We start from the raw sequence: 12,423 nt of genomic DNA, 5'->3' as shown, positions 1-12,423 counted from the left end.
GTTTTCAAAGAAATAAAATGCCTCACATTATGCTTTACTATTTGTAAACACTCATCTACACGTATGGATAAAATAAGATATTCTCAATATACATAAGAAATTAAGACACACGCGTCTCACTTGTCATGGTTCCATTTGGTCATTCATGAGAGCGCATTCCATACCTTCCTCTATGTGTACAAGATTCGCATGAGTTTGCACTCTTCATTAGCCTTTATCCACCTCAAAAAAAAAAAAAAAAAAAAGTCTTTAATATTGAAACCACTTACTATATTTTATTTTATGTTTGAACTGAAAATTTCTTTAAATTATAAGAGTCTATAGAAGATACAAAATTCTCCCTTCCTATAAATCTTAAAATACAAGGATAATAATTTTGTTTTTTTGGGTTAAACATACAAGGATGATAATACATGTACAAGAAACCTTTATTTCCAACATCCAATTGTGCAACTTCTTGAGCTTCTATATTTAGATTACATCGTAAAAAGGTACAAATACTACGAGAAGCAAGAAAATATATTTTTCATGCTAGTAACTTGACAAGATAATCCCATGGTGCATGATGCCATGCATTATTGGGGGAGTGGGGACTGGGACGGGGGAAGGGAGGACCATTTTTTTTTTTTCCATGCCTTCCTACCAAAAAAAAAAAAAAATTGTTTCCATGCCTTGTTAATGTAATATTAGTTTCTAATGGTCGATCTTTTTTTGTAGATTCCCAAAATTCTAGACAAGATTTCTCCTATTTTTTGGTTAGGTATTATCAAAGTTATGGTATAAAATAAGAATATTGAATATTGACAAAAGTTTTATGGTATACAATATTTCTCCTATTTCTGAAATATCACGTGATACAAGTAATCATGGATCAAGGCTAGGTCATGTAAACCATCAACTGGGAGAAACGTTATCCTGGAATGTTATAATTTTCTCTCCTTATATCTCTTCTTTTCACGAGTGCTTTTGTCATTTAAGGGAGAAATCTATAATCGTCAAATCCCAAAAATGCCCTTCTTTATGAGTTATTAGGTAATGTTTTCCCTAATTAAGCATGTCTATACTAGAATCAAAATTCAATCGTTAAAAAATAGATCGAATCGAGATATAAAAAGAAAAAAATGGTACTAATAATATATAAGGACCAGGTTGTTTTGATTTATTGTTTAAAGGAATTTTCTTCTTGACATCTATGTGTAAAATAAAGTATAACCTAAATTTTTGTTACTATTGTAGTGTAACAAATATTTTTTAATGAAATAATATATAATTTCACATATTTCTCCTCCATCATTGTAAATTGCCAAAAATACTCCTTTTTATTTTCCCATTTTATCCCCTCCCTTTTATGATCGAGAAAAGAGTACCTATAATCACATGAAAACCATGAAAGCCAGTTGCTAAGAAAAAGGTAGAACCATAAATACTATCTGAAATAGTGGAGGGTGCTTGGTAATATTCCATTCCTTGAAAGCCAGTGGATACTAGAGCCAGTGAAACGGTAGCTACTCAAACGTAAACCCGTAGCGTAGGCGAAACCTGGCAGCCCGCCCAGAGTTTGACGTTCTCCGGTCCTGGAAGCAGCTATCTGCTCCCTTCCCCCAGCGAAGCCAAAAAACGTGAGCACCTAGCCTAGCAAGAAAAGGCCTATCGCTATATAAAGACGATCTTTATCTCAACCTAAAAAAGCAAGGGTGCTCTACGATCAACTATATACAATGGCTAGCGCGCCAGAACAAGGCGAGCCAAAGGCGAGCCAAAGGCTCGCTTTCGCCCCGTAGAGAGTCAGGCGTGCACCAGAACCAAGCTGAAAAACTACAGCACGTGCGTTAGCGCAATGGTGCTCTACGATCCGCTTTACTCCACCCAAGTGCTTACTGGATTCGCGCCCTAGCTGATCTACGACCATCCTGAGCGCTGACCTTCTTCTTCTTCTCCTTCATATGTCTTTTTATTTGCACCATATATGGAGGACAATGAAGGTGGTCATAAGAAGTCCTAATGATTGGTGATTAAGGTGATTAATAATATTAATCAATCTAAAAGGTGATTAAGATCAATACGTTAAGACATGTTTTGTCTGACATGATCAGATGCCACGCTAGCCCAGCTGGACCGATTTTCGACCTCTTACCCGTTACCTTCCCCAAACCCATCCGCATGCACATCTCACGACCCACCCGTTCCCTAGTCAGGGTCTCACTCCAACAATATTGAATACCGTTGAAGTGTCCGTTATGTCAAAACGTTACTTAGGTTACTTTTATTTACCAAAAAAAAATATAATTACAAATGAGCCCCTTGTTTTTACGTAATTTGTATTTTTGCACCACAGAATATTCGGTATCTACAAAGTGACCCTCTATCTTGCCATAATTGGTGGTTAGGTTTGGAAGTCGTTGGCATTTTCACACAAGGACCGTCGGTGGTGGCTGCTTCTGCTCTTTATTTAATTTTCAATTTGTAAGTAAAGAAAACGAGACATAAAATCGAATGACAAAATTACCCCTGCTGGTCTTGTCCCTTGGGGGTAATCAGCCATCCAAGTCTTGTTCGATTTAGATCCTCTCCAGCTTTTGTTTTTTTTTGGGGGGTAAGGGGTAAGGGGTAAGGGGTAAGGGGTAAGGGGGAGATGGAGGAATCACTAAGACACAAAATAGGAGAGAAAGTGAAACCCCTTGTTTATCTCTCCAGTCACTAGTAGAGAGGAATCTATATTTACTTGGTATAGTTTTCACCAATTTAAAATGGGGATACATGAAATTTTTGTAAAAGCAAAATAGGATTCTTCATGTAAAAAGAAAAATTTTACAATAAAAACAAATATGATCATAGGTTCAGGCGAGTTAAAATAGATTTGATAACACTTTTTTTTTTCCTTTCTAACGATGGGTATCCACTATTCCCGCGGGCCCATGCTGACCCAATAACTGCATGAACTGGGTCATATTGGGGTTGAATGAGAATCATTCAACTTTCACTTAAAGCAATGAAGAGCACTAAACGCTCCTGTGTGTGTGGCCCAAGGTGTGCCTAGTGAGAGTTGAACTTAGGACGTTTAAGTTTGTGACTCGTAACAAATTTATTGCTCACCAACTACACAAATTTATTGCTCACCAACTACACTACCCCCTTGATAACACATCTATTGATCACAACTGATATTGATTCAAATCAGATAAATCTACCCCTGGTTTTCTTAAGGAAAAAAAAAAAAACCCTTAGTTTGTTCTCATAGTCTAATACGTGGATATGGGATCAGCCTTTTATTGCCTATCGGTTCGTATCTTGATTTGGGGGATCCAATACCGATTTCTTGAATCATGGTTGATAGGAGAGGGTACATTGGACAAATCAAAGGTGTTGAATGTTCATTGTTTGTCTTTGCTTAGAAAGGAGTTTTAAAAGTGCCAATTGCAAAGTGGTACAGGAAAAGGACAAGACAGAAGGAGAAGGGGTGCTTTCTAGTGGTGTGGATAGTGATTTGTGTCTTTTAAAATACTGCTTTGCCTTGCAATTTTCAGGCAAGTTTTGATTTCCCCCCCTCCTATTCTTGTTTTGGGAGAGGAATTGCTATGACTTTGGCAAGGATTGTTGACTAGTAAACTAAACATGAATAATTAGAACACGTATTAATAATTTAATTATTTAATAATACATCATTGTTATTTTAATTAGGTAAAAGGCTTTATGCATTGTCATGTTTTTTGCCATTAGTATGTAATAATAATGCTATCCTCTATTTGATGAATCATCTGATGAGCGAACACGAATTGTGTGTCGAATTTAAGTTGTTTTAATAAAATAATTAAAAAAAAGAAAAAAAAATATTCCTACGATGCCAGTGTGTAGATTTCTATGTATTGCCTCTCACATCCCACCAGTGGCCCTCACACTTTGGATGATTCAATTTATTATCCCCTAATTGATGGACATTACACGTAGATATCATAGTGATCCCTCTCCCAAAAAAACTTAATAATAAGGAATTGTATATTCTAATGGTGTGTATAATGAAGGATATTCATTCTTAAATGATGCAATTTCATATGACATAATCTATTTTCTTTTATTTTTATATATTTTGGGAGCAAATCCCCCAACCCCCCCCCCCACCCTTTTTTTTTTGGTAAAGATCTAAAAAAATGTTTGGTGGCAAGGACTTGTTTCTTCCCATATAATTAAAATGATGAATTTGGTACTAAGAGGATGTTGATTACTCAACTAAACACTGATTTCATCCAAAGTTCTTAAATGGTTCCTTAGTATTATCAAACAATAATAATGATTATACTTCTTAATAAATTGTTTGGATGGAAAAATGCAAATCTTTTTTTTTTTCCTAAGCTTTAAAGATATGCTAATTCCATCCTATTCTAGTACACTGGTGGCTTTGAATGGCTGATGGGGGTCTTGATTTGGGCTTTTCTCCATTAAAGACAAAGAGAAAAGGTTTGTTTTTAATTAGTTTATGTTAAAAAAATAGGGTAGTTGTAGGTTTAGGGTTGGCTTTCTTTGGGTCTTAATTTAAGACTTAGTATTTCTATTTATTTATTTATTTATTTATTCTATAGTTTCTGGTTCATGTATGGTTGAAAACAAAAAAGGGCATTGATTTGCGTCTCTCTCTGTCCTCGTCGCTAGGGTGGGGTCCAGTTGAGCTTCCAAACCCTAAAAGCAACACAAGGAAGTGATGTTCCATCGACCTTTCTCCTAATGCTTAACTGAAAGGAAAGAGTTCAATGAGATAATCGTGAAGCTTTCAACTATCACCTATAAAGATACTTCTATTCTTCATCCATCTCTCTCTCTCTCTCTCTCTCTCTCTCTCTCAGTGTGTGCCAGTTAAGCAGACAGAAGACACCGTACCTTATTCTCATCTGACCCACTTTCTAAACTTAAATCCTAAGGTTGAACTTAATTTCTTCCATATCATACTCATACTAGGGTTAACATAAAAAATATTCATAATCTAGACACACACACACTCTCTCTCTCTCTCTCTCTCTCTCTCTCTCTCTCTCTCTCTCTCAACATAAATATAATGCTGCCTAGGGATGCAATCACAAGTTAAAATTCCAATTGTCCCTTGAATTAATTTGCCAATTGGATTAAACATTTCCAGTTCTCACAAGATTTGAAAGTGAGAACAACCAAATCACAAGTTATATTTCTAATGGAAACTAAGATTGCATTTGGTATGCATTCTTGATCGATTTTACATTTTGAGATGATTTTACATCCGTGGGTTGCCCAGATGGTTATGACGAATTAGAGATTGTGTGGATAGACGCATAGTCTCAGGTTCGATTCTCTATCTGTACATCTGTGATTTAAGTGGAGACCGTGGCGGTGGATTGCTACGCCAGTCTCTCAAGGATTAGTCAAGATGCGTGTAACCTCGTCTGGACACCTTGGTTAACAAAAAAAAAAGAAAGATTTGAGGTCAACCTCATGGTTTATGTAGTTATCATAGGAACTAACACTGATCTAACTTGTGTGTGGGGGGGCATATATGTGCCTTTGGGAGATCATTCGGTGCCCTGGACTTTGGACAATCTTGATAGCAAAAAAAAAAAGATGTACTTCCAAATTTTCACAAGTTTTTGACAACGAAAACAATTAATGTCTTCTCTTAGGTCTTTAGCTCATATATTTGGTTCAGCCTGCATTTGTATGTAAATCTGTCTTATCCATGCAAAGTGCAATTTTGATCCCCAAAGTTGGATGAAAGTCGATTTCACTTGATAAGAAAATGCCCCACACCAATGGATTTGGGTTCATAACCATTGGTTCAAATGCATAAGATCTTGTAGCGATTACAAAAGAGAAACTATTAACTAATATTACATAAATCAAATCAATTATATACACCAATACAATTAAATATGTTCTTTATAGAAAAACTTGGGAATTTACAATCTAGGATCATGAGATCATTTTCCAATCGGATAAGAAGGGTTGTCGCACATAGATTCTATATCTATCTACGTAAAGAAAATAAAGATTTCTCACACCCTACACCCTAGAAATATTGGCTTCCATAGTTGAATTCTAATTTCTTATAGCAACCAACGTCGGTTGCCCTTTCCTTATTGAAAGTCAGCAATATCCCATGTTATAAAACTGGTTATATATGTCACCTCCTAACAACCTCAAGCACCACATGGCCACCGACGGTATTCTAGGTGAACTAATCAACCTCAAATAATTTGATGAAACGCCCATAGTTTATATGCTGCTCTCTCATACTGACATGTGTGTATTTTTTTATTGGTAGGATTTTGAATTGAACTTTGTATATGTCACTCATCAAATGGATATTTTTCATGTAATAATGCATGATTATTCTGAGTTGTCACCGTTTAACTGAACATGTAAGACAAAGGATAATGGCATCATTGTATGATAATAGTCTTTTATACTTTAATTTGTAAAAAGAACAAATTCGATATAGTTATAGTCTTAGCACCATTTGACAACGTTCTGTTTCTGCGTTTTCTTGTTCACAGAAACAGAGAAACAACCTAAAAAGTGTTTAATAAAGTTATTCCGTTTCACCCATTTTTAGAAACATAAATAAAAATTTATGCTTATTTACAAGTCTAGAAACGACTTTGACGAAATAAGTCGGACTTGTTTCATTGTTTCTAGAAACGAATTTGAGAGAAAAAAAAGGTTGGTGTACCTGATAAATATATCCCTTTTGGGCATCAGATGATACTATTGGGTTTTTTAGTGACATTATGTTTGTAAAAAATGTTTTGAGAAACAAGTTTATCAAACACCAAAAAATCCATTTTTATTTCTGAAAACATGAAAAGCCGACACAGAAATAACAGAAATGTTTTCAAATAGTGCCTCAGTGTATTTGAATGTGGCTACATGGAATGAAACTTATCTCTCTCTCTCTTAGAAAAAAAAAAAAAAAAAAAAGACATAACTAGTGCATGAAACTCTCGCCAGTGAAAGGTTAGGGGAAGGATATCTGCAACTGTGCCCCCACTGCTTCTTCTTCTTCTTCTTTTCTCTCTCTCTCTCTCTCTCTCTCTCTCTCTCATTGAAGAGCAGAAGCTAAGAATCGGATAGATTCAGATGAAATATGCCCTAACCCTAGATTTTGGAAGTGGACCAACCAGAATCAAGATTGGCCTTGACCCATGCTGATCCAAAACAAAAGATTGGACCGGATTCAATTGCTATTCTTGAATCCATTTGTGGGATTCTTTTGAGTTTAATGATTTCTTCCACTATGATGGGGGAGCAAGATAAACTCTAAATGGAGATGTTACATTTGTAATGATTTTCTTCTATAAATTAATGACAAGGGGAGAGGAAGAGTGTGAAAGGGTGGTGGGTCCTTTTCAATCTTGCTGACCTTGGGATTCCTATGGCCATCCTACTCCAAAACCTTCCCCTGTGGTCTCTCAGCTTCTTCTTAATGAGGTCTCCTTTATCACCATGGATTTATTGCTGGTTAGGTTTCACATTCAACTACAGCTTTTATAACCAAACCATCCATATTTCATTCTTACTCACCTTTCTGAGTAGCTCATAGTGTATCAAAAATTGCTACACATCCCAGAAACACCCTTCAAAGCATCTCAAATTTACGTTTATTGATAACTTTTTCTTATTGGATTGGTTTTGGATTCATCTATTCTTACACCGAAACAATGAAAGCAAATCAAACCAACTGATTGACACCCTTAGAAGAGAGAACAAAGTTATGACCTTCTGGGACACTTGCACTCCACAGATTATAGACAGTGATAGGGTACCATTCACCATTTTATGCTTTCTTCTACACACAAATGAGTCTCTATCTCTACAAATTTACATCTTTAATCAAATGCCACTTATAGTATTATAGGATTGAAAAGCTAGTAAAAAATTGCACCATTTGATAGGAGAGACTGAAGAATAGTTCCATCAAGAAAGCAAACCAAGATCTATGAGTTCAACTACTATTCATGAAAATCGTCTGCAGTCGCTGCACCGATGCAGTGAGCATTGGATGACTAAAAGCCCCTTAGGGTACATGCTCAGATTGATTCAGCCGTCTAATATTCACCGGCACTACAAAAGATGTGGACTCAACTACTATGCCCCGAATCCTAAAACTTCAGGATCAAATGGGCAAATTTCTTCTGTTAAAAAAAAAAAAAAGGACAAAAGGTAGGCCCATTTAAATGGGCCAAAATAGGTAGGCCTATTAAAATGCTGTGAGCCTGGTGCTGGGTTATGAGTCTGGTTCAGTATGAACCTGGTAGAATTATTTTTTGCGCTCAGGCCAGAACAGAAAATTGGGCTAAATTCAGAGACGGGTTAGTCAAGAACAGGTCCATGCAATTTTTTTTTTTTGACTATTACATACTTATATTTAGTGTATCTTATGTCTTTTCAGTTCGATACGATACGTCTCTTAAAATCATCTTTTCAATACGATATTTGATACCAATACTTTAATTCTTGATCATAGTTCAAAAGACTGTATCAGTATAGAGTTTATTCTTTTTCTTAACCTCCTTATGGCTGCCTTAGGGGTTAGGGGCTAGGTTAGGGCGCGGTAATGGAGAGCTTTCCAAGTGAGGCATTGAGGTGATGGGGTGAAATTTTTTGTCCGGGGTCACATTAGCGAGCTTTTATAATTCGTAAACATAAAACACAAAGGTCCCACTTGAATGGGATCATCTTGTTTTATCTTCCACACATCACTCTTGATATGAACGTCATTTTAGAACTTGGACAAAATGAAGTCATTTCTTGTTTCCGTTAGGCTTGTTCTCATGAGTGACTGGTGATTTCTTACCCCCCAGGAAAAAAAAAATGGCTTATTCAACACATAAAATGTAAAATTAGAAAAATAGGCAAAAGGAAATTAGTTCTCCCATGCGGTGGGCGGCTAGTAAAAAACTAATTCTATCACACGCACAAGTTAGATCGGACTCAAATATTTTTTATTTTTAACAAGTACAACTCAAGATACCTTGCTCAAATGTCAAGTTTCAACTCAAATGATATTTATCATGTGACAAACCAGAGCAATCAAAATTTTAAAACTACAAAGGTGATGGATGGACTATCAAGGAAGATATATGGACATATTTGAGGGCTTAACTCTGACTCACCGTGACCCCACCTTGGGCTTGAATTTTCCAGCCCATGGGTTGAAAAATCCTACCCAAGCCCTAAAAAATTTGGCAGGCCAATATTGCACCTTATAAATCTGTTTTTTAGTATCTTGCAAATTTCTTATTAGATTGTTGCAACAATACCACTTATGGATCTTCTCACAACGATTCAAGTACGATCTTGAACAAAGACAACAACCCAAATGCTGCAATTTCATCACTGAGGTGTTTCAGCAACATCAGTTGATCATGTCTCCGGCTTCGAGTTCTCTGAGATTCAACAACTCTTCAAGATCTTCTACGTCACCCACTTCCCTTAATTCTTTTTAGTTCTCGGATTTGAGATAGATTTCATCTACTGCCTAGAACAATTAGGGAGAAATTTGATAACTTGCAACGGAGTGACAAGATAGGGAAAAACAGAGGAAAAATACCCTCATTAGTGTAGTACCCAAATCGATTGAAGAAACAACCCTAACTCACTGAGTTGGAGAAGAAGATCCTTAGGGCTTTTCACTGAGACCGGCTGATTCGTCTCCCTACGGATCAACCTCATCGTAGCCCTGCCTTCCGTCAATCCCTAACCTTCCACCAGTCAGGAAAGTTAAACTAGCCCAGGAGCTTGGCTTGCAACCTCGACAAGTGGCTGTTTGGTTTCAGAATCGTCGAGGGGTTTTTCACTGGAAAATCCTTAACTTTGGCAGCCATTATTTCTGCCTACAGCTCTTTACTGCTATGCTCGGCTCTTCCTCGTTTTCTGAAGTGACGATTTCATCGAAGTGAACTCCAAGTCGTCTAAAGGGTATAATGGTTATTTTATCTTTTGACTAAACCATGTTAGTTTTGGTGAAAAGGGTACAACAGTCATTTTATTTCTTGACTTAACCACGACTGTTTTAATGACAAGGGTATAATGGTCATTTTACCTCTTGACTTAACTGTGATCGACGGTAGGGGCTCTGAGAATAATTTGATGAAACAGAGGGGTTGGTCTTATCCTTATGGCATTCTCCAGGGGGTGGCACGGTAAATTTTCCTTAAATTTAAAGAGGGGGGGGGGTTCAATAGTTTTAGAAGCCTTATTCTAACATATGACAGTGTTGTTTGGGTTGAAAATCAACACACCATTAGATATTGATGTGGCTTGATTGCCCTTTTAGGTATATACGATAATTCACTTAGTACCTCTTAATTATGAAGTTTGATTTGCATTATATTGTTTCTTAATATACTTTGATATATGTACATCGAGCATGTATCATGCATAGAAAACATTATCGGAAGCATGTTGTGTAAGTATTTTAATAAACTCTACTTCAAATTAAACTTGTTTGCATATGGACATATAATCTCTTTTTTGTTGGCTAGTTTCTCTTTTAAATCAATTTGCATTAAAATTTGATAGCTTAAAGACTTCAGGTATTAGGTGCAAAGGCCTAGCTAATAAATGAAGCCATCCAAAATCCTTAACTTTGTTAATGTGAAATTGTTCCATGATATTAAGTCATAGAAGTGTTCTAGATTCCTTAGAAAAGGTGCCATTATCTAGCAAAGAGGCAACCCCTTTGTGTAAGGCAGTAATATTAGACCCTCAACTGTTTAGATACCATAGGATAACATGAGATAATAATTATAATGGTGAAAGATTCTTGTGTCCATCGATGACAATATAGGAATCTTTTTCCATGCTCTTTTATATTATGATCATGTGAGTCATGCATTGATATTTTACGTATTTCCTTACATGGATCTCTATTCGGCAAAACCATTTTTCGCAAATGATAAGAAATTCCCACCTAATTATAATACTAAATGACCAGGATGGACCAATTTATGCAGCTCATATTGTTAGTTATTTCATACATTTCTATTATTTTTTTCTAACTCAAGATTAAATTTTTGTGAGATTTGGGTTGGGTTGGGTTGAGCACACTTGACATTATTTGCGCTGCATTTAGGCATGGAAATTTACGTTGAATTAAATCGAGGCCCACATCAAGCCAAAGCTCAATCCAAAGTAAGCCAATGTGTACAGTGTACCCATCATGCATGGTTTTGTGTTTTTTTATTTGGATAGGTAAGTCTTCGTCAACTGGTAAGCTAGCAGGTGGCACCAATGGGTGTGGGGAATGGGGCATCATACAAGAGAGATAGTGGGATTATTTCTAAGGGAGAAGAGAGATAGACACAACATGCACTAGCTTGTGATACATGGACAGTGTGCCCAATCTTTTTCCATGAAATAAATTTGTGGTTTTAGAATATGATCCAATTTTTAATTTCTAATTGATTTGTGTGTGTGTGTGTGTGTGTGTTTTTTAAGTAGCAGTCCATGTGATAGAGGATGTAATGTTTTTAAAAATCACAAGGTAAATTTGAATATATTCATTTATTGATTTTTTAAAATCTAAATCGTCTATTTCTCACTCAAAGTTTGGAGAGTGTAGGATATTGTGTAGTTTACTGGTACATATACATAGACATTTTTGGAATGCATACTAATACAAGGGGTATTTAATTGAGCTAGTCTTATATATATATATATATATATATATATATAAAAGGCTAATATAAACTATGTCCTCTCTATCCAATAGTTGGAATGAACACATTATCTACCCATGTGACAAAATACATGCCTTTGTGTCAATACACAAATACTAATTACTGGAGATTTTAAGCCATATTTTATAGAGTTACCTAGAATCTAGATACCACTAAAAGGACGTATTATATTTATAAATGATTGTACTATATATATAAGACAAATGATTTGTATTCAAGTTTGACTCTAATGTTTAAAATCACCAAAATCATTACAATATTCTATATATTTTTTCTCTCAAAATTTAAAATAAAAATATAAGGGTGGATATGGTGAAGGTTCAACCATCATTATAGTGTCATTAATGTCTGAACCACTTATGGGATGAAGTCGATAACGCTCTCCACCCTTTGTGTGATATCCTCTCGATCGACACCATCTGCACCCATTTCCTTTGATCGTGGTGTAGAAAAACTTGGTCCAAAATATATTAAGTACGAGAATCTATCCAAATATAAATGATTGTGATTCCCTCAATGGAACTAAAAAAATTCCCTCTTTTATTTTTTCAAAATTTTAAAACTATTGTTGAATTTATAGTCCAATTAATATTATAATGTATTTGCATTTTTTTTGGTGGGGTTTGGTATTCTTATGATCTAATATCGTATTCATTAAGTGTGATACATACTACAGAGCAGTAAGCTGATGTATGTCATCTATCTCCCCCAACCCCCCCCCCCC

Source organism: Macadamia integrifolia, chromosome 9 (genome assembly GCF_013358625.1).
Source record: "Macadamia integrifolia cultivar HAES 741 chromosome 9, SCU_Mint_v3, whole genome shotgun sequence".
Lineage (NCBI taxonomy): Eukaryota > Viridiplantae > Streptophyta > Magnoliopsida > Proteales > Proteaceae > Macadamia > Macadamia integrifolia.
Note: the sequence above shows the minus strand (reverse complement) of the source record.